Below are 27,125 nucleotides of genomic sequence, written 5' to 3' on the forward strand. Positions count from 1 at the left end.
TACCTTGCCAAACTCAAAATTGTTATTCAGATGGAAACTTAAAGAGGTTTACATTTACAACTTATAACAGTGATGTACATAATATTGACTGACATATCTGTAGAGTGAGTTTTATCATTGATATTTGGATAAAATATTACAAGGTATCTGTATTTCTAATCTCAAAGATAAGATGTTACATTCCTTGGGAGGCGACGAGAGCCCAGCTTTTGCAATATTAATCCATCGATTATTTGTATACTTTTTATTCTCATTTTTGCCGTTGTTGGAGAGAAGTTGATTGAAGGTATACATAAAATGTAAGAATCTAATAGAAATGTTATTCGAACTCCTCTGTTTACTATGATTTAGTTAATTAACATTGTATTTTGCTGATATTCACTTGAAGCCCAATACTAGTATACTTCATGCCGACTCGTGTCAAACGATCTCCGACTGGTGGCTGCCTCACCTGATGGAAGCCATTATTGTTACAGGCTTGCTAAACATTGAACAAAACTACTCGAATAACATCAGTTCTGAGACAAAACAAATTGTAAATCATCAAAGGTAGACACATCAAGGTTTCTCTATTGTGTTTTATTTTGATGTCAAAGATAAAAGGATAATCTAAAGTTGTTTGGCTCCTAGGTTACCTTATTAACATACACGTGGTCGGTTTGATTATGCTCATTGTTTATCAGTACTAAGGTAGTACCAGGCAGTATAGTTTACACGAATCGCTTGCTGTAAATATTACCTAGAGAAGCCTAGATATAAATCACTCGACGTCGAAAGTAGCTGTCCTAAAGGAAATATAGCCAGTTTAAAAGGTTCTGTAATACCTCTTAAATTGTGAGCAATTAAATGATATAAAAATACTTGGACTTTCATTGGTATCATAAAAATTAAAATCTACATTATGTTTTTATCAGCAAAATATTAGATTTAAAAGGTCTAATAAAAACAGAGCCCTCGTAAAATTCGTTTCCATGTTAAGCTGTTTACTACAAGTCAATAAAAACCTGTGAAGTGTAACACATATGAACTGTATTCTACCATTAAGTACACATACATACATACATACATACATACATACATACATACATACATACATACATACATACATACATACAATGTACATGAATACATACATACATACATACATACATACATACATACATACATACAATGTACATTACATACATACATACATACATACATACATACATACATACATACATACATACATACATACATACATACATCCATACATACATACATACATACATACATACATACATACATACATACATACATACATACATACATACCTCGTGAAATACTCCAGTTGAGTCCTCATCATCTACGTACGTCGCTCTGACGTGTAACATGCACCACTCCCAGACAATAATCGATTGAGAACATCTTTCAAGAATATACTGTATTATGAAATGAAGAATTCTATCCAGGAAAAATCATCCCATGGGTTTTAAGTTGTCACATATTAGTTTAATTCCATACATACATCTATAATTATACTCTGTCAATATTGTGTACATTACACTATACTATATTAGATTATATTAGACTAGATTTGATTAGATTTGGCAATGACGTATTGACTATTGTAAAAGTAATGCCCAGGATAACACTAGAAAACAGACAACTCTAATTTTCAGTGTGGTACTCACGCAGAATTCAAAGTGACGGGAAAAAAAGTTCGAAGTAAAAATAACTGTATTCACTTTCTAATGACTATAAGTTTGGCTATTTATGAATAATTCTCTATCGTGAAGTTTTTAGTTTGTCTCGGTTTAATTTTCTTATCGTTTTAATGGATTTCAAAACAAATTAAAACAAAAATATTTTGTAAGTATTTGAGAAATTGTCCTGAAACACTTCAAAGCTATCGACCTACAAACTTGATTTCTTGGTGTTCCCTTCCTTATCAAATTGAAAGTTCTTTCGAGATGTTCTTTTTAAATTTTTTTATTATCATAAACGGGTTTAGTATTCATCGCAGTGAAGTCTCTCCAGTGCGGAATCCTGCACCAAGCTGAATGAAATGGCAGATAAATGAAAAACTTTCCATAGTTTGATGTTTGCCTTTTAGCTCAGCAGACACTTACTGGTTGCTGCTTTGTATGGAGAATATTCGGTAAAATTCAAAGACTCGTCTTGATCATCCGCCTCTCGCACTTTGCCTGTCATTATACTAAATGTATAACACGGTGCAATGTTGGTCTGATGTGCATTATATGGGGCAAAGTTGGTCGGAAGTGCATTATATGGGGCAAAGTTGGTCGGATGTTGACAACATTTTATTTTACAGTATAATTGCAGTCGTTATCATGGCGACATTCTTACGATTACACGTCATAATGCGAATTCCTGCGTCGATTTAAATCTAAGTTTTTTTAATTATAATCTTACATGATGTCTCCTCTATGTACAAATTGTCAAATAATATGTTGTCAATGTATCGATTTAAGTGTATATGAACGATATTTATTTTTGGACATATTAGTGATCATAATTCATCGTATCTTCTTTATTCCAAATAAGATTTAAAAATAGGTATGACCAACCGTCAAAATTTTTTCTTTTGACTGTTTGATATATTCAAAATTCACACTACCATATTCATGTATTAGCATACATTGTTGCTTCACGTAAAATACATGTATATCACTGGGTTCGCTAATATTCCCATATATAAAAATACACTGTTTTGTTCGGTACGATATGCCTTGTATATGTATTACGCTTATTGTAAATAGCTTATTAATAGAAAGGGAAAAACACGTCGTAAATAACAGTAGCTTATCGGTCTATAAACTTTACGACATTTAAGTGTATATTAAAGATGTGATGGTGGTTTCGATGTTATATCGTACCCATGGGGCAATGGTGTTCAGCAGCAAACGTTCATTTTCAATTACACAGCCGTGTTTCTTTCTCAAGACGCTTGTTGGATAGCGAGCGGGACAGGTTAATTGGCAAGTACGGATCAGGTACAGCCAACGAAGTTGTTTGTGTAAAAAGCAATTCGCACACGATTTCTCAGTGGGACACAGGCAAAAACTTAAATTTCAGCTGAGTGGTAAGGAGAGAAAGGATAAGTTACAGTATAGATATTGTGGGCATCATTTAGCATTATTAACTTTATAAGACATTTAAAATGCAATCCAGAATGATTCGTTTTTATGGTCTTAGATTAATCTAACAGCAACGTAAGTGAGAGAAGATAAAGCTCATTGGGGGGGGGGGGGTATTTTGGAGTATGCTGATAAGGGGGTGAGGAAAAAATGGAGACAGACACAAATATTTCTGTGTAGTGTAATTAGTGGGCATATGGATCCAGAGTGAGAGCATGTCGCGAAATATTGCAAGGGGGGGCAAATATGAACAGCTTTTACTTTCCACTTTAACATAACTCAAAACTCTGACTTGTGTCAGTGTCAATATTGTTTATTTACTATTTGTCGTTTTTTAAAAATGAATTCAGAAAATGACGTTGCCTGCTCCTGAATGATGTACTTGTATATTGATATTTAAGAGGACTGCTATCTCGGAATGCGATCTCGGAATGCGATGTGTCAATTGCATCTAAACGTAACATGATGAGAAATATTCACATAATATTATGCAATACTATTTTACATATTACATACGCATAAAAACAAATATCGTGGAAATATGGCTGGTAACTTTATATTTCGTAGAAAGTAAAAAAAGAATACTCGAATTGTTTAATTAGTTGTCTTTCCTCAAAGTTTGACACTGTCTGGATACATTTGTTAAAACGCTAAAGAGGTTACATCTAACGTGTGAAGATGAAGCATGTCTTCATTACTGTTTTCAGATGTATATTCACACTTCAACAAGTGACAAGCACGGAATTCTGTACAGCGATGGTGTAACGATAAACGTTACAATTGCGGATGAATGTTACACATACAATAGAGACAAAAAGACCTAACATATATATATTTTTTGTGTTTTGGCTTGTTTGGTAGTGTTATTGGAAGGTTTGGGCTTTGTTTTTAGTTTCCATGCCCGACATCATCGATGACAACTAAGATGAAACTGTGTTGACGTAGCATTCGTTACTTAAACCAAAAAAATCAAATAAACAAACAAACAAACAAACAAACAAACAAACAAACAAACAAACAAACAAACAAACAAACAAACTACAACAACAAGAGTTCTCGCATAACCGTAACAATTTATCACTGAACTTAACAATTGACAACGTATCAAAAGTCACCTGGACTTTACATGTGAACATTTTGTTCGAAATTCTGGAGAATCTTTAGATTTGCCAAGCAATTTGTAGCATCTTTTTGACACTGACGAATTCTACGGTAAAAACCATTCGTCGAACTTTAAGTAGTGTAACAATAACGGTTGTTGCTTGCTTCATTTCGTACTTTTGTCTCTTTACCTAGTACTGCTATGTGGAACCAATTTACATACGAAATCTAGTGAGAAAGACGTGTGATTTGAATTCTGTACTTTGTTATTGTATACAGTTTAGAGTGGGAAAGACGTAGATGTAAAGACGCTGTCCAATGTCTATGGTACAGACATAGGTTGTTACAGTAATTTAGCTGACTTTTATTGTGTATTTTTTTTACTTTTACATGTAAAATGCACCTGTAATATAACGCTTACTCTCAGACAAATACCTTATGTCTAAGACTAACTGAACTGATTCAGAAGCTTAGCTTTCTATTGCCAGAACTCAAGCCTGGTGTTCACGGATAATCCATGAATGATTCCTTGAGATAATCCATAAATGATTCGTTGAGATAATCTAGCATACATGTACTAAAATGTCGAGGTGCCGTCTCTTATGTCATAAATTCCAATTCTGCTAACAGCGTCACAAGACGATTTGTAATACCAACGAAGGCATGCGTCGACGTTACGTTAACATTATACTTTGAAGTTTTATATAAATATTTACATGGAGTAGAAAAAGATTGTAAACTCATCCTGTGTCACTTCAAAAGAAAAGATAGTGTTTTTATGGTTTACTACATTAAAGGTCCGCTATCAAACTGCAGGTACAAAGTTTCCCTGTTGTGAGCGTTGTTGATAGAAATCAACAAAAACTAGTATATTGCTTATCTTCTCGTTTTGCTGCACAGGAATGTCACCCTGATCAGGTTAAAATTGTACCCACGTGTGGTCCATGTTGTAACTATTCAGATGTTTTCTAATTTTGTGACTTTTAGGCACGGACATTATACAAAATACTAAATGTATGATAGTATAGTATAATATCTCTCAATAAATTCATCAGTTAAAATATTCAGTTCGGTCACTTGGTAATGATAACAAACACTTACACTGTCTCGCACAACAAGCGAAAGTCGGCCAATTGTTAATATACTAAATTTGTGGTAAAAAGTAAAACTGTGCTAATGGCGAACACGTGCAAACACAACAAAATGTTGTTCGTTTACAGCTGTTCGACGTACATGTATAACGAACGTGACGCTGTGTTGTTAGGTAAGAAATCCGAAATTGTACTCTACGTGGCATCTTTTTTTAAATTTTTATTATAAGGTTTGCATCTACAAAGTTAAATTTCACCAGGTCAACTTTCATTGAAAATCGCATCTCGCCCGACTCTGCACAGCCACTTTGCTAGATGTGATGAAATAACAGTATTTACAGTCGATGTCGACCGGTTTCATCTCCAATGACCAGCATCATATTAGTAGACAAATTACCAGGACGTAGCTGACGACAGCAGTATCCCAGGTGACTCACTGACCACGTCAGTTCATATGTACAAGACATGGATTGATTGGCAAGTAACTTTGCATACCGAATAAGAAATATAGCCTGTCCGTTGTATGCCGTGAGTTTCTACTACCTTCACCAACACACACACACACACATTGGTCACCCTACAACTACAGTGTACTTTGATATATAACCTACACGTTCGTTGAGTTTCTACTACTTTTAACCAGGACACACACCGTTGTGTACTATCAAACTATGTAGTGGGTTAACGTCAGTATACCAATGAAGAGTTCGAATGTACTACTGATCTCAGTTGTGAATTGTATTCAAATATAGTGAATGATATGAAGAAAATTGTAATTCTAGTAGTAGCATGAATGGGTTTGGGATTTAAGCTTAAACTATGATACGGGGTAAATCATGCAAATGACTTTATCGAAGTACAATTTGCGACACAAAACAAGGTCTTATCTATTTATACATCGCTGTAGCAACTCATGTGAATAAAGATGAAGATACACCATAGTGAGTATATAAAAGCGTTCACGTGATTTACAGGTTAAAATAGAAAATGTAGTACCTGTAGAACGGAGATACAAATGAGTAAATGAAATGTATGTATGTATGTATGTATGTATGTATGTATGTATGTATGTATGTATGTATGTATGTATGTATGTATGTATGTATGTGTGTGTCTGTGTGTCTGTGTGTGTGTATGTATGTATGTATGTATGTATGTATGTATGTATGTATGTATGTATGTGATATGTATGTATGTATGTATGTATGTATGTATGTATGTATGTATGTATGTATGTATGCATGCATGCATGCATGCATGCATGCATGCATGCATGCATGTATGTATGTATGTATGTATGTATGTATGTATGTATGTATGTATGTATGTATGTATGGATGGATGTATGTATGTATGTATGGATGGATGGATGGATGGATGGATGGATGGAGGGATGGATGGATGGATGGAAGGATAGATGTATGTTGCTGTAGTTGATGATAATGTCTATGTATGGAGGGAGGGATGGAGTTGGGTGGTAATGCCCACGTTTCGTGTAAATTGGAACCGAACGACATGCATTATTGTTAATGATAAACGCTAACATCAGAATCTCAGGCCTCGTGCCCTGGTGGTAAGCTTACAACATGTTGTTTTATTACGAAGCACAGTCCTCAAATAAGCTAGTTTTTGAGATGGGGAGGGAGGGGTTCGAGCATGAAGCTCTAATTTAGACAATTAGGGAAATTGACGGTAAATAAATGGGTCCCTTTGTAAATAATCTCTGTCAATAACAACAAAAACGAACGACAACAACATATATATACATATACAGTCATCAAAACTAACTATATATTTTGAATATAGTATGTGTCTGCATATTTATCATGTTTGTGTTTCTCATATTCACAACAATTCTGCTGGCTTAGACTTAGACTCTGTGACAACCTGTCTAATTAGTGTGTGTTCAACTTAAAGTCTAAAACCAGTCAGGATTACACGAGTTGCGTTTACTTAATATGACATTAGGCTGTATTTTATTTATATAAATTAGATGAACCGGTAGCATCTAACATTGAAAACATACGTGCCGTGTACTCTTTAAGTATAACCACGCTAGAAATATGTCCCTTGTTTCACCTATAAACGTACCTTTGACTGGTGAAATGTTTACTGAGAGACAAACAAAACATGGATACAAATTCCAATGAAGGTATTCAAATTTTTGTCAATAAGCTGTGATAGTTGCTGTTTAGCGTGGACAGCAAACCATCGAAATGTTATCCACGCTTATGGTATTTTCATGTGTACTTGTGAGGTTGTGAGGGGAGACTACGAAGGTGAAACGAGGCAAAGCATTATAATTGAAACACCGCAACGGCTTTGGGTTCAGTTGAATAAACGAAGAACAACAAATCGACCTGGAGAGGTGGGTAGGCAGAAATGTAGGTGATAGGTTACAACGAAAAAAGCTAATCCACAACACTGTTTCGGGGGTCGTTTCGATAAGGATTCAGCATACGCTATAATCTAGTGTAATCTTACCGACGTCACTATGGTTATTAAATACAGGTTGGTATGCTATGTTATGTGTTGTTCATTATGCCTTACTAGCTTTGCATGGAAAACTAGATAAAAAAGAAAATTATGGGATTCAGTCTTGTGTAAGTAAAACTGAACACACGAACATGAAATAAAAAGCTATACTTGACACAAACGCACCAACGACGATGCTGCTGCTACTGCTGGTAGAGTCGTAACTCTTTATATGTACTGAATGGTCCGTGACACCAGTACGTAAAAAACCATGCACTTTAAAAATGTGAAGTCTTTTAGTAAAGATAATGTAACGGAACGAATTAATGTCTATTTCTCCTTTCATTGTTTTTTAAAAAAAAACTATGTGAGATGTGTTGGGCGGGAACGTAAATTGTAGAAGTCATAAAACGTACGAGCTGTACTTTTGTCAGCCATTGATACGTTGTGGTAGCTAATACAAAGAGTTTGTAAGATGGTTGTATTTCATCCTTCAACGTTGCACTGTAAATCAAGATCGTGGAAAAAGGTGGGGTTTTCAGTTGGCCTGACCTTATACAATGTCGGCTATACAAAATCAGACTTGTGATTTTATAAAATTATAGTATGAACTGGCTGGGGAAGCCATCGTATCGTGCGTCCATCATTGCTAAAATATTCGATGAAATTCTGACCCCAGTGGATTTCGAATTTCCAATGTCTTGAACTGTACTTCAAAGTATCTATGACGGAAAGAGTGTACTGTGTTCATAAAGCAAGCCGGATAATTGAATTTGTAAAGTTGGTTACAATTATGCCAATTCAGGTTACTTTGACACCGGGAATCACCGGGATCAGGAATAGAACTGGCTGAACGGGAAAGCCGGAATCTGTACTAGTCATTTTGTCTGGACGTTACGGAAGAGCCTGAATCCATCATGTAAGTGATTTAGCCTGCAAAGACAAGAAGCTATAATAGGTTCAAAGCTAATGAAATGGGATTACGGTGATCCGTCCTTCGTAAAGCCTTTTGTTATTGTTGTTTTTGTATATATGTGGTCAGTTACGATGAAATGAGCGAATATGTAAATCTAAGAGGCTGTAAAATATACGAGTTTCACCTCGCCATTTTTGTAGCCCATTATTTGAATTCAAAAGTGCAGAACAATGTTAGTTGACATCTGTTAGCTGACTGTATTTCATTCTTGAATCGAGCTCTCGTTAAGTTGTATATCACTTGGGGGTTTCTTGGGAGTTGGAAATAGATGTTGTTAAAATGTAAAAGACGAGGAGAAAGTGTTCAAATCGAATCCGACAACTGTACTTTGAAGTTCGAGAGTCGGAGAGTCGCAGTCAGTGTCGGCTCCTAGGATATGCAACGCATCTTCCAGCATTTGTGGAGCGAAGTAACCTTTTTACGTCATTTCGACTAAAAAGTAATGAGTTGTAAAGACACTGTGTGATTGGTGGGTATCTACAAATTGTCGACCACGCAACGAGTGTATTCAGTTGGAAAATTTGTGTCTGGGTTGTCAGAGCCACTCGTCTGAGTTTCCACAGTAAATAAGTCGTAACATGACTGACAATCTGAATCTTAATCCACTTCCCCCAGTATTCGTCGGAGCAGGGAAAATGACGTTCATATTACTAATGGAAAATACAAATTTTCATGTAAATGTGGATTTTACCAACCCTACGGTCTATAGTTTTTCACAAATTTCTATTGCTTTTAAGATGTGTATTTAATAGAAGATACTGCTCTTCCTCGGGGCTTCATGATACAAATACAGCACACGTACTTACGTAACTGGCGGTTACAGATCTCGTCCGCGTTCTTCGTCTGATATTGTTTTTGTTTTCATTTATTACAAATATATCTCTTCTTTTTTTGTCAACGACATTATAATTTTCATATCACCTCTCATTTTAGTGCCTATGTTGTTCTGCAAACGGTTAAAACACAACATAGTACTTTTCATGTTATTTTTGGTTCAAGTATGTGTATTTTGAGGAGGACTTGAGCGAAAATCCAACAAGAGAAGTTATGCCAAGACCACAAGATATGACTTGCTAAGACTCTCCATAAAACAGTCTGTACAGAGCCGATTCCGCAAGTCGACTTCATTTTATGCATGGAAATCTAGTACATGTACAAGATTATTTTGTTCTAAAGCCTGAAGACTGGATTGATTTGAATATTTCTTCTAAGGTCCCTGGTTTCAGTTTGAATGTTTTTTGGGCCCTATAGCACCTGCTTTCGCAATTATTACGTTTTTCTTCGGACTGCAATTTTGATCTTTTAAAATATAAATGTCAAGGTGTTGATATTGTTATGTAGCAAGGTCCAAAGTAAACGATTTTGTTCTCAACCAGACAGTAGGAGAAAGTTCGTTTTTTCTTCGTTTAGAAAGTACAGGTCGAAATATGCCATGGTAACAACAGTAACGTTTATCTTTTTTTTCGGTTTCACGAGTTGAGTGTCCGTCGCGTCGATAAAAAAACACATTTTTTCACATTTTAATTACGTTACTATTCATTGTCAGTAAATCTGGAAAAAAATGCCCTGTCAATTCAGGTAAAGTTTTCATTTGTTTTCTCTCAAGACAAGACTAGTTTTATGCCTGGCTTTACTGTAACGATTATTGCATTCGGCCTAGAGGAGACCGGCAATATGGAAGCATTCGTACACGCTGATGTCTGACCGACCGCGGACTACTTAGATGTCGCACAGACTTGATTAGCAAACGAAATCTGGGATTCTACTCAACCTGATACTATGTTACAGTATAAATGAAGAAAGACAAACAAAGCAATAACTAGTATTCAATGTTGGACTATTAAAGAAGGAAAAAGGAGAAAAGTTAAAAGGGTTAAATAGGGGCAGACGAGTGGTCTTACTCCGTGTGCATGTTGAGTATCGTTATCTGACCCGTACCAATCTATCGAAAAGTCAACCAAAGTAACACATTGTCGACTGTTTGTATTTGTATTATGTATATTAGTTACAACTAAGTACATTTCATGAAATGAACACTTAAGAAGGGGTGTTGATGTGTACCTAGTTTTTATTTTTGCCGTGATTGTTGTCGAATTGACTGATTCGAGTTACAACTCTCAAACTAACATAAGGTATGAGGTAGCAGGGTCAGAACGTATATAAGCTTAAGGTAACGCGTTTTGTTATTATTAGTGTTGTCAGTTTCATTCCTGTTGTGTCAATTTCACGGCTTGAAACAAACCCATGTATTACCACCGAGTGTTCCGTTCTGATTGACTCAATGCCTTCGAATAAACTTGAATCATGTTTATTTCGTCAAATATCATCCCTGCCGATTCTATTGATTGATTGAAATAAACAAACGAGGTGCATGAAACGAATACAGTATCATTATTGCTTCTAAACACAGGGTTGTCTAATGGTGAAAGCGTTTTATTGTTTTTGGGTATATGGTACTATGAATGCTAACTAAACTCGTTAGATTAGTGTCAGTCGCCTACTTCAACCTGTACCTGACTCAGATAAACCAAAGGTAATGTAACACCAAATACTGTAATACTTCTAGAATTGGCAATATCGAGTTTTACCTCGATACTTGGCAGTTCACACGAAAATGATTACATTGCTGAAGAAACCCAGACTAAACTGAGTTATCACTAGATAACAAACACTATCCAAGCTTTAAAAAACGTATAAAACGGTTATTAACTCGACGAAAAAACTGCAGGACGTCCATTCCGCTATTTTGACCAATAGGACTAAAAGTCCATCATGACCAGTACCACCACCACCACCACCACCACCACCACCACCACCGCTGCTGCTGCTGCTGCTGCTGCTACTACTACTACTACTACTACTACTACTACTACTACTACTACTACTACTACTACTACTACTACTACTACTACTACTACTACTACTACTACTACTAATGTAAATATCAAATTTATTTTCTAAAAGTCAACTCTCCAATTCCATTTCTACATGACTGTTCACTATTAGTTTTGTCAATTTTTAAAATTCAATGTAATAAAGTTCCCTGTTTACAACAATAACAACAACAACAACAACAACAACAACTACTACTACTACTATACTACTACTACTACTACTACCACTACTACTACTACTACTACTACTACAACTACTACTATACTACTACTACTACTATACTACTACTACTACCACTACTACTATACTACTACTACTACTACTACTACTACTACTACTACTACAACTACTACCACCACCACCACCACCACTACTACTACTACTACTACTACTACTACTACTACTACTGTCGTTGTCGCCATCACCGTCATTACCATAATTCTTGGTCTTCTTCCTTCTTGGAAAATGACCATAGACATATTTTCACTATCCTCTTCCTCAGCTCCATATATTTAACATTTTCATAAAGTATGTATGTTTTTCCTCTTATCATGATAACGCTATGTTTATTTTACCATCAATACATTCAAATTGCATTCGTGGACGAAGGTGTTAGTGCTATAACCGCCCATCTACGAAAGTGTTAAGGTTTTTTTTTTATAGAAAAATGCCCAAAACGTATTTTCGACACTAGGGCCATATGACTCCAAAGTCAAATTTTGTTTGTCTTCACCCCGGAACAGTTTTTGATTAGATAAGAGAAGAACCAACTATCGGGAAATGTAACCAGGGCTTTAGAGAAATACGCCATCTTTAGAAAATAACAACAACAACAAACTTTATTACTATTTTTTTTTATTCTGAGCCAAATTTACGATATAATTAACGTTTTTTACGGCACTATTCATCTTTCAGAACAACGTTGGTCTTTTTCACGCATGAATAAAATTGAAGAGTGAAAAAATCGCAAAAAGTGTAGTTTAAGGCTTTTTTAACACTAACTCCTTCATGTTTCATGTGTTTAATACGTCCACATCACATCACGCAAATAAGTAAGGCATATTAGGCTATCTTGGCAATTTTATCAAGTGTAGATTCTGTCGTTTTCTTTTGCGTGTATGCAATACCTCTAGTAGTTTTGTTCGGTCTATGTTATGTCAATCTCACAAAACAGAGCTGGTATTTCTTCAGCGACACTCTTGAGGGGTACGTACATCTTGGACGGTACGTGTCGCCGTAAAAGAGGTTGTGGTTTACAACGATGTTTTATGTAGGGTTAACGACATTACGACCAGTGGATTCAATGTGGTCGTCGGATCATTTACAAATATTTTATTTGGTTTTTTTGGTTGGAGCGTGGGGCTGAGCATGTTAAATTTTAGAGTGTAGAAAATCAGCCTGACAGTTTGCCATTCGTATCGACCGTCAGTTTAGTTACTTCATGATCCGATACGAACCTTTGTGACCTCCTGCTTACCGACCTGGTGCAAACTTGAATATTTATGGTTTTATAGTACATTTGTCTTCATGTGTGCAACACGGAAAATGTGTGAAAACAGATGCCGAGCTTAGTTTCATGTACGCATAGCACAGACTTAATACTGAGAATCCACCACTACCCTGCTATACGACCGTTAAGCTCGAGGGCGGTATTTCACTACAGTTGCGCCAGCGCTCTTGAGAAGTGAGAAACGCACATTAGCTGGTGTGTTATTTTACAAGAGACAATCGTATGTCAAACTTACTTTGTAATTTACAAATCTAATGATAATGTATTTTACAACTTCCAACGGGTCAGAAACGTCGCCAAAGATATTCATTGACATGCATCTAATGTGTACTCGTCGAGGTCAGCAAAATTTGGGAACGAGCTGTTTGAAGAGATTTCTCGAGAAACTGTTCGAATTTCCACGTCAAAAACATTTCAATGATATTCTATCATCAAATCTGATATGTTAAAAACTTAAAAACTGGGTTAAAATGGTCTTCAAATTTGACGGAATTGTCCGAAATCGTTTTGTATATTTCCTGATGCATACATGATAGCACAGGACAGGACCACATTGCTCGGTGGTTAATTTTCTTGAACTGGCCCAAGTAACGAATTCTTTATGCGAGGGAAGGGGGTAACGTATCACCTACAATGATGGTTCTGAATACTATAGTAAACTGGCAAAGTGGCATTTTAAATCTCGAAAGTCGACTAGCTGACAATAATTTTACACGATTCTGTGAAATCTGACGACTAAAACATACTTGAAACCAGTGAAAGATTTGTTGACCATCATTGTGTCAGTCCATTGAACACAAAATGGCCATTCTGACAGATAACAAAACTGTGACTTTTTATTAAATTTACTTGAAGTTTCACAACCCTGAATATGTCACAAATCTAGAGATGTACTTCAATAGTCTGTTGTCAAAAGCGCCTACAGGAACACTTTTAAAACAAAACTCGCCTGGCTGCCATATTGACCGAACGAAACTTGTGATTTGAATTTGTTTTCACTGGATTTCAAAAGGTCTTTGAACGATGTTACACATTCTGACGTATATTTTGTGTTCTGCTTTGAAAGAGTATCTCGTAAAAAAAATGGAAGCAATTTGTCGACATGTTGATGAAGATGCGGTGAATGTGATAGTCTACATATTATTTACATATACATGTAGAACGAATCAACAGAGGTTGAGTGGAATATTATGACCTTTTAGGGTATAAAATACTGTATATATTTTGAATATGGCCACACGTACGCCGGTTTTTTTTACCCATTAAATATGCAGCTACAAAATGTATGCATAAGTGTCTGACAACAGATTTCGTACATGTTGCATTAAAATACTACTAGCGGTGGTGGAGGGTGGTGACAGCAACACCGCCTCTAACGAAGATACTTTTTTGAAATAGCCACTATCGTTGAAGAAACTATACTTAATATGACAAGTTAAACAAGGTCAGTTCTAAAACATGCATAGGTTAGAGTGGGTGAAGCAAATTTTTTGAAGGGGGGGGGGGTGTTCTAACAAGTACAAGTTGACGTGAACATCATCTTACTTTACAACCGTTCTAATGTGACAATTTGATAAATGAAATTTATTTGATCAAACGTAATAATTTCTCACCAAACCATTGGTTTTTTTTTACTCGATCGTCACAATTTTGATTACATAAAAATGTTCATCTACAAACTTTCTGTCTTTGAACTAAAACTTGAAAGCAAATGGTGCGACACAACCAAACGGCCGAACGCAGATGCAAAGGTCAAAAATAACCAGTAGTTTTCATGAAATGCATCAGTCCGCTAAACGCGCAATGTCAAACTTTACGACAAATACATTGTACACATTAAATAAGAAAAAAATGTGAATTTAGTTTGATTTAGTGTGATTTAGTTTGACGAACGATAGCTTACTAACTAACCCATGGGCGTCGTTGTACTCTCATGTTGATCACGATTGTTCGGTCATATTCAGTTTTCCTAATTATTTTTTATAACTAAGTTGTGGCTAGTTTTCGTATGAAGACTAACTCTTCCTGGACGAGGTTGAAAACACTACGAACGGACTACTACTTCAACCCATAAAACTTGGCAGTACAGTAAGTAAGAAAAAGGGAAATAATTGATTTTATGTTATGTAAAGGCATCTGACTAGGAAAAGTGACCGCAAAACACTAATTTATTCCTAACAACATATAATTTACGAAAAACTGTTTTCGTGTCTCTCTGCTTTTTTGTATCTGCCTTTCTTTTTCTTTCTTCCCCTCCCTCGCTCTGCCTGTTTATCTGTCTCTGTCTATTAGTCGGTCGTTCTTAGTCTATCTTTGTCCCGTCTCTCTCTCTCTCTCTCTCTCTCTCTCTCTCTCTCTCTCTCTCTCTCTCTCTCTCTCTCTCTCTCTCTCTCTCTCTCTCTCTCTCTCTCTCTCTCTCTCTCTCTCTCTTAACCCGTTTCTCTATGCCTGTCTTTCCCTTTCTCTCTCTTCAACTTCGTGTCTGTCTGTCTGTCTGCCTGTCTGTCTGTCTGTCTGTCTGTCTGTCTCGCTCTCTCTCCCTCTCTCTCTCTCCCCCTCTCTCCCTCCCTCGGCCTGCCAGTCTCTATCTCTCTCGCCCCTATCTATCTGCCTGTCTCTCCCTCTGTGTCGCTTTGTCTTATCTCTCACCCCCTTTTGATTTCTCTATCTCCATCTCTCTGTCCCTTCGCCTCTCTTTCTGTCTCTCTCCGTCAACCTCTCTGTCTCTGTGTGTATCTCTATCATTATCTGTTGCTGTCTAGCTTTGTCTGTGTCTACCTCTGCCTCTTTCTGTCTCTCGTTCTGTCTGTCTGTGTCTCTATATCGCTTTATCCCTCTCTATATGTATGCCTGTCTGCCTGTATCTGTGCGTGCGTGTGTCTGTCTCCGTCTCCGCCATTGCCTGTCTGTCTATAGGTCTATCTGTCTGCTTGTCTGCCCATCCGTCCGTCCGTCTGTAGGTCTGTCTCTCAGACTGCAAGTCTGTTTTCTGTCTGTCTGTCTGTCTGTCTGTCTGTATGTCTGTCTGTCTGTCTGTCTGTATGTATGTCAGTCTGTCTGTCTGTCTGTCTATTTATCTCTGTCTCTCCGTCTCTGACTGACTGACTGACTGACTGACTGACTAACTTACTGACTCTGTTTATATCTGTCTGAATGTCTGTCTGTCTGTCTGTCTGTCTGTCTGTGTATATGTATGTATGTATGTATGTATGTATGTATGTATGTATGTATGTTTGTATGTATGTATGTATGTATGTATGTATGTATGTATGTATGTATGTATGTATGTATGTATGTATGTATGTATGTATGTATGTATGTATGTATGTATGTATGTCTTTCTGCCTGTCTGTCTGTTCGTCTGTCTCCGTCTGTCTCTTAGTCAGTCTGTATGTATGTCTGCCTGCCTGCCTGCCTGTCTGCCTACCTGTCTATGTGTGTGTGTGTGTGTGTGTGTGTGTCTGCCTGTCTCTGTCTGTTTGTCTCTCTCTCGCTGACTATGGCTGTCTGTCTGTCTGTCTGTCTGTCTGTCTGTCTACCTGTCTGTCTGTTTGTCTGTATGTCTGGCTCTCTCTCTCTATCTCCTCTCTCTCTCTCTCTCTCTCTCTCTCTCTCTCTCTCTCTCTCTCTCTCTCTCTCTCTCTCTCTCTCTCTCTCTCTCTCTCTCTCTCTCTCTCTCAAGAGATCAATAGCTGAAGGATCTTCGACACCCAAAGTGAAATGAACAAAATACGTTTATCAATACCATAAATGGTAAATATGTAAATGACCGATCATTTGTTTCTTTCCACTTCTCGTATCATCTAATTTGCATATGTGTACTCAGTAGAACACTTTAATAGCAGACATTACCCTTCCGATGATCATTGCACGTGATATCAAGTTCAACTGTCAAAAGTACAGACACTAGCAACTTGGGTCACGTCACAGAAACATGTCTTTCCTCAGTCTTAGAACGATGAATGTCGAACCTGTTCTAGGCTATATTTGTCGACCATATAAATATGTTAATATGTATAATTTCAGGACACGGTCGTTGAAAGTGTTACATTATATTGAATCCAACAGTAGCTGAGATGAGTGTCGTTACGTTTATGATTTAAGTAATATGCTATTGGTGTTGTTACATGGCTATTGTATACAGTAATGGAAATAAAATGAATGGACGTAGGCGAGGTAATAAATTCATAACACAGTTAGCTGCCGTTGGCTGGCGGGGGCGTCACTTAACTGGGTTCCACTGTTTGCTGTTGATCAACGTTCGTTCTATTACATTTGTTGGAAATATTAAGTATTACAAATATAAAAAGGTACATGTTTAAAAATCTGGACATGTAGTATCTTTAAAATCATGCTAGCATTGCTGAATGATGGATAGTGTTGAAAATATAATGAGTGTGCATGTGTTGTACAGCACTCTCCATTACTCAATTTGTGTATGCATACAGAGAAACTGTGCCCTGTTATTTTTCTTGGGTTAAAAACAGCCAGTTGGTGATAGTGTCATATCACCTTCACTTAGCCATTAATTAATCGAAAACACCTACACTTTCCCCCACGGTCCTTCTTCTGTTTCTTCCTCTAGCGTACGAAAAGAAGGCGTCGATCCGCACTTTACTTGACGTCGGTGAGTGGTGAAGTTGTTCAGGGAGTTTGGAAGTCAGATCAGGGGTCGACTACGATACTGACCCTGTTTGAACCCTGAACCCTTACACACTGGCCTTCTACGTCATAATTTTGAAATGGTCGCTATGCTTTAAGACGACTTACGTAGATGATACCTGCTTACATGTAATGCTTGGCCCATAAAGGAAGCGACCACAATAACAATAACAGAAAAAATGTGTACCTTTGTCTCTCCATGGTTCGCCCTCGGGAAGCCTGGCAGGGTTTGATATTCTCGTTCTTTCTCCTAAATTCCACCCATTCTGGTTCTTCCAGTACCCGGTCATTCATCCATTCCAGAATACCCAAAATAGCGGACCACTTTGTCGAACGAAATCCTGGAGTAAACCATGCAGAACGTTGGGAGAAGAGCTTCACTAGATGACAATGCCAGAATACAGAGTGATATTCTCGCCATCATTTCCAAGCATTTCTATGACGATATTTCACTGTATGGCAAGTAAAATGTACCGATCCATGTAAAACGTTCTCATCAAAACATTACGATCCGTCCCGACAGATTATAATATCTGATAAAACTGGAGCGTCAAATAAAATTTGACTTCCACCAGGTTGACATATCAGAGGCACTAGTCAATATGAGCTTCTGACAGAATTTTACTTCTGTCGTGTACCAAATGTGGCCAGGTCAGGGTACGACAGACACGTTTAGTGAGCTCATTTCGACAAAGACGTACTTGCTCTTGTTTGACTATGCACAGATAGCGGGTCATGTATCACCTGCCTCCTAAGTAGTAATATTAACAAAATATCTGTCCTAAAAACACAACATAGTGCGTGGTATACCCCAAAACAGTATTTTTTTAAAAGTTTATTTACACGTATCTTGTACCAGTGTGAAGGAAGATGTAGTCGAGCGTAAAAAAATGAACGCCACCAAATACATCATCACTGTTTTATCTTGCATCCTTAGTAAATGCTATATGATAGTCAAATCAGGTATTCCCAAGGTAGTGACACCAGCTGTTCATTTGAATATTATGAATACACCACAATAAATCCATGATACCTGCACAATAAACTCGAAAATTTATTTCCTTGAAGTATATCCTAATGGCCATAAATTTGTGTAGCAGGAAGTTACTTTAAATTTGACAGAGGGTGTATGTAGCTGTACAGACGAAGTAGCCTAATCCACACGTCTTAGCACAATTGATGCTATAGTGTTGGGCTTACACTGGTATTTGGGTACAAGTACTGTCATGGCGGTGCACTCAAATCTATTCATTGTGTTAAGTTTGAAACCAAGGCAACTCTTGAATCGAAAATTCAGATCCGACTCAGTACCAATAACTGGTAGACTAAAGACATATATGACGTCACCAGTGAACCTTTTATCAAGCAATCAGGTAAACTTGACTCTGTGGTTAAACATTGACAGGGGCTGTTAGGACTCCTAAATTTGATTCAGGTAAAATTTATGGTTCAGATAATTTATGACGCTATATTTAAGTTGATGGTACAAACCGTCGCTGTATGTTGACTAGAATCAACCACAGCCACAAGTAAAGTAATAACTTTTCAGTAAGGGAGCAACCAATCTGTATTGATCGGGTGTATAATTAGTGTTTGCTCATTGTAATGACTATCTTTGATAAGATTTCACTCATACCAAAATCCCACTTTTTTTTGTCCGGGTATTCATATAAATCGCCAGACTAGAGCTATAAATAGTTCGTTGTCATGACACCACACACATCGTTTGCTAATACTCTATTAAAAGCTGACGAAATATGCAAAGACACAAAACGATGACCCCTGACCCGTGTCACTAGACTAAGTTAATAAGTTACTATTCAAAAAATGTTCATAATATTCTTTTGTGAAATTATATTATCGGTTTCGCAAGGTACTTTCCAATTGCTACTCGATCTCATACTGTATAAAAGTCGACAGTAAACTAACAGAGTCTGCCCATTTGTTTCTTATAATCATAAAGTTTTACACTAAAAATATACTACAGGCTACTGAACAGTGAAACCTTTTAGTCGACCCCTCCTATTACTCTTGCTGTAGTAGTCTAATTTGAATATTACATACTGGTATATCACGGTTTAGATGGCCTGACTTTTAATATTGCCTTCACATACCCTAACCCCCCCCCCCCCCCACATCTTCACAAATCTATATATATATCGTCGGCTTCCTTTCCGACAAAGTAGGGACAAAGTACTGTACATTACAAATCATTGATACAAATTTTGAAAAGTACGGAACGAAACCTTCGGCATAGTGTACCATACCTGTGTCACAACATAACAATTATCATTTTGTTGTTCCCAAAGACGTGTGAACCTTTTTCTCCTCCAAAATCCATGGTTAAAGTGTACCAGTTGTGTATTATTTTTGAGATTTTTCTCCTGCTATGTTTTAGTCTTAATATTCCGTTGGAATTTGAAACAAAGGAAGGTAGAATTATGGTATATGTACTATCGAACAGAATGTCTGTTATCCCGTTACTTTGCCTTTAATATCTTATAAAGCATTTTTATCTAATAACATATATTTTAATACTTTTGTTTCATTTTCCTAGTTTTTGTGACCATTCATTTCACGTGGATCGTACTCCGTGGTAGAAATCTGACGTCATCGTCACGTGATACAGTCCCACATCAATGGACTTTGTTTGTACAGTCTCTTACCATCTATCTGTGTTTGTGGTTGGAGGTTGTGAGTATATCAATACCACAAGATGAGGATTCAACAAACTGGGTTTATAAAGCAGTGTTTACAGAAAATATAACAAATTGAAACTGATTCCAGTGTACTGTTAGTGTCGATAATACCTTCGGTGGTATTAGGAATATGTATAGTTTACGGCATAATAGGGGGTTTCCTTGATACGCACATCAAAGTATGCTATCAAACTGTCTTTGCTTAATACTGAAATGCCAGGTTGAGTTCTGCCAATAGAAAATGACGTAAAAGTGTATTTCAGTAAGTAGAATACTGCAAACAGCTATGCTGCAAAAGTTGCCCCCCCCTCCTCCCCTCTTCTCCCCCACACGTATCAATTCAGTTTATGTCCCTTTAACAGTGTTCAGGTTTTCACATCGATGCTGCACTTCATGAGTCATGTATGATTTTGCCTTCTCCGTATTAATCCTACTTATTTTCTCTCTTAGGTTTTCCTCATGACTTCCTACACAACGGTTGACCAAACTCAATAATTGAACCACACATCATGCAGTCTTAATAGTGTGTCGTCTACAGGCTACAAAGTGGTGGACCAAATGTTACTTATCCACGCAATATATTAGTCTCCCAGTTCACGAAACCGATATTCTTTGCTCTTCTTCGCACCACTGCCAGAACAATTTATTTGTAGAGAATTGCCTGTTAGAGTAAGACGAAACCACGAATGGCAATGTCAGAGTCTTAAAGACCCCCCCCCACCCCACCATCCTATTATTAGCTATGAATATTGCCATGTGGCTCATGAGTTGAGTTGCCCCCCTCCATTATTATCTATGAATATTGCATTGTGACTCGTGTACTTTCACTAACTACAATAAATATGTTACTTATGGCAACAAGAACCCCCCACCACTGTTATCATCTTTGAATACTGCCTTACAACGAATAGCTATAACCTCGTACCTGCATCTACTCTTGTATAGTTCGAGGACAAATTAGCTCACGCGTTTAATGGTAATGATGTGTGGCCGCTCTCTCAAATCATACAATTTTGTGGGTCTAGTACAGTTAAATCACCACACTCACGACGTTGATCATCACAACACATAATTGTCTAGTTTCAAGGTCTAGCTTTTGGTCCGCTTATTTCAATCTCCGGACAGAGTGCTAAATGTGAGCCCATCAGATAAACAGAACGCTCATTTCCAAGTGAATTGTATACAAATGGACACAATCAGAGGGTTCGGTTGATTCATTCCACTTTCAATATATTGTGTTTACAAACATACATCTGCATGTTTATTTTCGGACACTTGTTGTCACGTGATGAATATGAATCTTGTATTGTTAATAATTTAAAAGAAATCTTTCCAACTCTTGAACACACAACAGTCCACGGAAGAAAATATATAGGAAGCGGTGCATTGTGGGATATGGCATAAAAGACCTGTACTTTTTTTTGACCGATATGACATGAATCTAAAACTGGTTGTTTGCAATTAAAAAAAACAAGACACATGTCGAGTATACTATTAAACACTGTGTTTGTCGTAGGCAAGCACACGCAATATGAGTACTAACATCGTAGATGGATACCGTACAGTTGACCAGATTATGATGAAGACAGTCAAGGCAATGACGTAAGCAACAATTTCTTAATCATTTCAGATTGACGGGGGAAATGTACGATAGATATCTGTCATGTCTGCTATTCTACCATATGACATTGTAACCTTGGAAATAAAAGGGCGTAAAATATACCAAGGATGAATTTTACTTCAAACAGACCACATCTTCGTTACGTATGTTGTACGTGTTGCAGTTTGTATCTTCTTTTAGTTTGACCCCCCTCCCCATCGAAAAGTACATGTTTATGCCGACGAAAGAGATCTTAGGTGTTTTTTATGTGTCCGGCTCTGAAATGGGGTGTACATTTTGCATTTGTTTTGTCTGAAATGGGAAGGGGTTCTTACCGGAAATTCACATAGTTTCTCATGTACTTTGCGTGTCGAATCGTAACTATAACAACGGATTGAACCTTTAATCTCGACTGTAAAAAAATAGGTAATTTGCTATGTTCGATTCGGTCATGCCAACCACTACACCGGATATACACCCCCTCCAGTTTCCTAGACCAGTACCCCCCTCTCTCCCCGGGTAGCTCTTCAGAGTTAAGTGAGTGTGATATACAAATGAAAAAGATAACATAATTCAATTTGTAAATTCGTATGTTCTACCTTTAACGATCACGGTTGCTAACAATCGGACTCTGAACTGTGAACATTAAACAGGTGTTCGTGACAATGAATGACTGTGTTAATCCTCAGACCGTGGTCCGAGCTTAATCACAGTGTATCAGGAAATGACATCTAACTTGAACTAACAAAAGAACGGAAAATGTGATTGGTTTAATGACATCTAACTTGAACTAACAAAAGAACGGAAAATGTGATTGGTTTAATGACATCTAACTTGAACTAACAAAAGAACGGAAAATGTGATTGGTTTAATGACATCTAGCTTGAACTAACAAAAGAACGGAAAATGTGATTGGTTTAAACTAGATTTCTATTATGTACAATCCATACATGGCTGACGGACAAAGAGATCGGAAATACATGATTGTGGATCATTGATTGCCGGATGCATGGCGAAACAAAATATCTACCTGATATGTACACGTACTCGATTGTAGGACAGACAACACACCTTTCAAGTCGCTTTCTAGATTTATTGAAGGCGGGGGAGGGGGGGGGGGGTAAGATTTCGAGACAGCAGCAAATTTCCAAGGAGTAGAATACATATGTACTTTGGTTTTCAAAATGTTCACAACTGCCACTTGTTTGAAAATTTTCAATTTGAGCATAGTTCGTGATAGGGAGACTGTGATTTGAAGTATCACTTTTTTGCTGAATAAAAGCTCAACTAGAGAAATGGGCAAAGTGAAAAATAATGTTACCAAAGTAGTTCGTTGTCACTGTTTACTGTCAACACTGTTGGATATGAATCTAACCACAATCCCTGTACTCTATCATAGAATCACTGCGACCTTATATTTCTATCATATCTTCTTAATAGCTAGCATAGATAAGACCCTTCGCTTGGTTGAAACTAGGCAAAGGGTATGATATAGGCTACTTGATAACCAGATTACTAGAAAAACGACATTTCGGTGGCAGTGGCAGAATTTACCTGGGATATGAGAGAAGTAGCGGCGGTCTTTATCACGCTAAAAGCTCAACGTCACGCTGCAGTAGGTTGACATCAATTCATTGCTTCAATTACTCCAGCCATCGCCTAATTCCCCCCTATTCATTACAATTATATTGTACATCAAATGAGTCTGGACATTTTGGCAAAATTTGTTTCACTGTGAGGTAGCCATCAGTAATTACAAGGGGTGGGGGAATCAATGTTACGTAAAATGGACACAAGTCCAACAATCAATGGCAAGGACTTGATTCCACCGCCGCTGCCACCACATTGACAATTTAACGGCAAATGGCTGTTTCCCACTACTGTAACGGCACTACATTAATCAATTCCTGTGTTTTGATCTAACTGGCAAAGCTGCAGGCCAGAACCCCAAATACTAGCTATAGATGGGTGCACTACCGAACTCAGTTTTGTCTCATAGGTTGCTAAGGTTTTCGTGTCATTCTTATATCAGGTGTCAGAAGTTTTACCGTAAGGAAAAACTTCAAAACTCTTTCTAAAAATCTAGGAACTATGAAGAGACAATGACAGTGTTTCGTCGAACGCACTGGTTACAATCTCGTACACTATATATAACTCCCAATATTGTCATTACCGGATTTTTTTTTAATTTCTTGATTCATTACATAGGTATTTGTTTTTTTTCAATCTATGAAGGACTAATTACGGAAATATAGTCTAAAATGTACGTAATTGGAAACTTCCTAATTAGGGCCTAATTATCTCTATGGCTATCTTTGCAAGATGAGTAAATATCAAGAACGGGGAAAATGACCAGATGTGATGCAGAACGGTGCATTATGGGAAATGTTTTCATCTCACAGGAAGCGATTCGGTGCTGTCCATGAGAAGCGGGAAGACAATCGACTCTCAGCTATGACGAACCTGGCAGTGTGTCGGTTTGTACGTACCTACCCCATGTTGATATTTTTCGATTCAAGACAAAAAATAGCGCAGGCAGATAAGTTAGATAACGAGGAGAATGAAATTCATATTTAGACTGCTGTGAACTCAAAGTCTGCCCCTGGGATTCAAACATGATTACAGTTGAACTTGATCTGTAATTACAGGAAGGGTATCGTCTAAGGTCAAGTTCAAAGTACACGCGAGATAATAATAAAACACCGGCGACCACGATAGGGCTGCTTTTGATATTACACAGACCATGTACCAAAATAGTCACTATTATTGGTATAGATTTGTGGACAATGACTAGGACAGTGAGATGATCAGCCTCAGGTAGGGTGGGTGGGGGTGAGAGAGGGGGGGGGGGTTCAGTACACTTTACAGAAAAAAATAAGTGTTAAACTACAAATTACGAAAATATTTCATTTTTTTGTTGTTGCAAAAAACATCATTTTTAAAAACCATAACTAGACATCTGATGGAGGGGCATATTCTAACGTCATCACCGTAGAGTCGTGTTTTGATATGAATGCATCTATCACTCATTTGATTGTATTCATGCCAAACATAAAGATGGTGGGATAATAAAAGAATAAGCAGTCGTCTGTATCTGCATCAGAATCGTCTCCCTGTACTAAAGTGGCACAAGCTGAGTTTATAAACATTTTACTCGACTGAAAATACTTAATAAAACCGAGATTTAACCTTTCTAGTATAATGTTGACGTCGTGCCTTCTCAGATATCAAAATTGTCTTTTTCCATTGTTCGAACAATTTATAGGGATTTTCTCGACATTTTAGTATACGTATGATAAATTACGTCATCGCATCATTTATAAGTCATATCCTAATGCCAAGTTTGAGTTTAGTCAATCTCAAGTGATGGTCAAGTAAGCTTCAATCAAGAAGTAAAGAACTGGGAGTGCCCTTTGCAAAACACTACGTACAGAAAACGTATAAACCCAGATTGTGCTATTTTTGACACAGTGTTTGAATAATCGTCTTGAATTGTCGTATATTGAACATGTGTTTTTATTGTCAATTCTAAAAGTAGCAGGTAAAATAATAGGGATCCATAGGCGGAAACTAGACTAAGTAATGATGAAGAAGCGACCGAGTGGGAGTCGGAGTGGGTCCGGGAGGGGATGTCTTCCCTCTCGCCGTGGGGACTTTATGAAAATTTAGGAACAGAAGTATGCGCTCTTGTGCTGTATGGATTAAACACATGCACTTCTGATCATAATAGAAATATTGCTTAATCGATGAAAACACACATCAGAAGAAAATGTGTTGGTGGAGGGTCTATGATCGACTTACTATACCGTATGATTTGTATGTCATATTGCCCAGGTTTGAAACATAGTAAATCGCGTATATTTGGAACGGGGTACCGGCGTGGTCAGCTTTGAAACGGTGATGTGCAGTTGTTACACGGTTGTCATTAAACTATGCCAAGCTGTACCACTTTAGTCGCACTGAGCTGACGAATATACCGTGATATCGGCAGGTGATCAGAAGGACGATCTTTCATGTACTTCAATGATCTCCAATAACATTCAGGTTTCCTTTCCACCGAAAAAGAATTTGAGCTTGGGCTTGCATGCACACCACCACCCCCAAAAAGACACACGCTGTCCGCTGAGTTATTTTTGCAAAGTCCTGAGTATGCACAATCGTGTGACTGGTCGTCCGAAATACTCGACTCGAGGTACTGTCACATGATTGTGCATTGAATCCGTCAAACGTCGTACAATTATGGTACAATTTTATGAACTTTTCTTTTACATGTACGATTTTTACGGACTTTATTTCAACGTTTAGAATTTACGAAAGATAAAATAGTGCGATTACGAAGTACCAAAATACTCCTTGCCCACTGTCAATAAGGACATAAAACATAAATTATTGATATATTTGGGGTATCAAGTCACGTAGTCCTAGTTATGTGTTTAACTGTAGCTTGTATCATAACATTCATTGAATACCTTTCATTTTCCAACAAGAAAATGTATTTTCTGGCGGGTGTTAAAGCGGCATCCGTAGCAACAAAATAGACATCATCGCAAAACTGATAGGCATAATAAAAATAGTACAGCGGAACAGTAAGCTTAAAGCAAAATACAACAACTTCTAAACTCTGAAAGCTATACCGCAATTTTGATTGAAAGAAATACCTTTGTCAGTTTGTCCTGCAATAAAAGAACCCGAAGTTGTACAATTTTTTTTCAAAGTCACAGTGACGATAGCCACACACACACGTTGCACTAAAAGTGTTTAGAATAACCCTACAGTACAGTACAGTACAGTACAGTACAGTACAGTACAGTACAGTACAGTACAGCACAGCACAGTACAGTACAGTACAGTACAGTACAGTACAGTACAGTACAGTACAGTACAGTACAGCACAGCACAGCACAGAACAGAACAGAACAGCACAGTACTAACAGTATACGTACAGCACAGCACACTATATCACATTACACTGTACT

At 37.3% G+C, this 27,125-nt stretch overlaps 1 pseudogene across 1 annotated transcript in view; it reads right to left on the bottom strand.

The window, feature by feature from the left end:
• LOC144444530 (steroid hormone receptor ERR1 pseudogene) overlaps positions 1 to 18,078 on the bottom strand; it is a 55,084-nt pseudogene extending 37,006 nt beyond the window's left edge. Inside the window, exon 1 of the transcript XR_013481855.1 lies at positions 18,038 to 18,078. The product of XR_013481855.1 is annotated as a steroid hormone receptor ERR1 pseudogene (transcript). The remainder of the gene's footprint in view (positions 1 to 18,037) is intronic.
• Between the last annotated feature and the right edge of the window lie 9,047 nt (positions 18,079 to 27,125).

Source organism: Glandiceps talaboti, chromosome 2, assembly GCF_964340395.1.
Source record: "Glandiceps talaboti chromosome 2, keGlaTala1.1, whole genome shotgun sequence".
NCBI lineage: Eukaryota > Metazoa > Hemichordata > Enteropneusta > Spengelidae > Glandiceps > Glandiceps talaboti.